This window comes from Alosa sapidissima, chromosome 5, assembly GCF_018492685.1.
Source record: "Alosa sapidissima isolate fAloSap1 chromosome 5, fAloSap1.pri, whole genome shotgun sequence".
Taxonomy (NCBI): Eukaryota; Metazoa; Chordata; class Actinopteri; order Clupeiformes; family Clupeidae; genus Alosa; species Alosa sapidissima.
Genome location: NC_055961.1, coordinates 2,843,493 through 2,845,273, shown reverse-complemented (window position 1 = coordinate 2,845,273; position 1,781 = coordinate 2,843,493).

Genomic DNA, 1,781 nt, shown 5'->3' with positions numbered 1-1,781 from the left:
ACTCGTTGTCTTCAGCCGCCTTTTTCTTCCTGATGACTTTATTCACGTTATCGTGTTTTCTGTAATCTTTCTGCACACACACACACACACATCAGCGTCAGGGGTTGTTTTGCTGGAAAATGATTAGACATGCGTGAGTAAGTGTGACTGTAGTCAGTAAATAGAGATTCTTCTAAAAATAACAGAACTGTGAGCGCATGGACGTCTCTTGTTCATCGATCATCTCTGTCAGGCCACTATCCCGCCACACACACACACACACACACAATCTCACACACACACACACACACACACACACAATCTCACACACACACACACACACACACACAATCTCTCACACACACACACACACACACACACACACACAAACACTCTTTATGTGCAAAATGGTCCCTGTGACAAGTGAGGAGAGTGACGTGAGCCAGTGATCAAAGACCATCTGAATCCACACTGGCGCTGTGTGTGTGTGTGTGTGTGTGTGTGTGCCTGAAGTGTTTAGAGATGACGCTAATAGACACACATCACACACCCTCACATAGTGAGTGATGGATGAATCAAAGAAGAGCCGCAGCATATGTTATTTGAGGGTGTGTGTGTGTTATATGAGGGGGTGTGTGTGTGTGTGTACGCTACCATATGTTATTTGAGGGTGTGTGTGTGTTATATGAGGGGGTGTGTGTGTACGCTACCACATGTTATTTGAGGGTGTGTGTCGATGCTGATGGATCGCTGTGAGTTTGATGAACTGCCTGAGGGTGTACAGACTGGCAGCTGGATCATAGTGTGTGTGTGTGTGTGAAAGAAATGGACTTGAGGGTGTGGTTGGATAATTTAAGAAAGAAGAATAAATGATTAGCTGTTCTTTGCTCTCTTCTGCTATGTTATGTGTGTGTGTGTGTGTATGGGAGAGAGATTGTGTGAGGAAGGATGAATGTGTGGACAATGTCACACCAGGCTTGCCACTGTGTGTGGGAGGGTTTTTAGGATCGCGTGCGTGCGTATGTGTGTGTGTGTTTGCCTCTGTGTGTGGGTGAATTTTTAGGATGTCACAACAACATGAGGAGTACATTGTTCCCTTTGCAGGGAATGTGTCAGGTGTTTGTGTGTGTGCGCATGCATGAACATAATAGTACATGAAGGAGTGCTTATAAAATGTTTGACCTTGTGTGGCTGGTTTCAAGTGCATACTGTAGGTATAAGTGTGTGTGTAGCTATAAGGGTGTGTGTGTGACCCTGTGAGGACGTTTATCTAAGGAAGAGTGAGGGTGTGTGTGTTCAGTGTTCGGCAGTGTGTGTGTGTTCAGTGCTCGGCAGTGTGTGTTCAGTGTTCGGCAGTGTGTGTGTGTGTGTGTGTGTTCAGTGCTCGGCAGTGTGTGTTCAGTGTTCGGCTGTGTGTGTGTGTTCAGTGCTCGGCTGTGTGTGTGTGTTCAGTGCTCGGCAGTGTGTGTGTGTGTGTGTTCAGTGCTTGGCAGTGTGTCTGTTTCTGAGGCTCTTATCAATGGCCACTAAAATCAATGCGTTCCTGCAATCTCACTCTCTTCCATCGGCTGTTTAGCGTTGTCTCCCAATCCCACTTCTCTCTCTCTCTTTCTCTCTCTCTCTCTCTCTCTCTCTCTCTTTCTCTCTCTCTCTCTCTCTCTCCATCTGTCTATCTCTTTGCTTCTTCTCTTCTCTCCTATTCACTTTGTACTTTTCTTCTTTCTGTATCTCATTACCTCAATTTCACTCCATTCTCCTTTTGTCATTCTCTTCCTCCCCCTCCCCCCTCTCTCTCTCTCCCT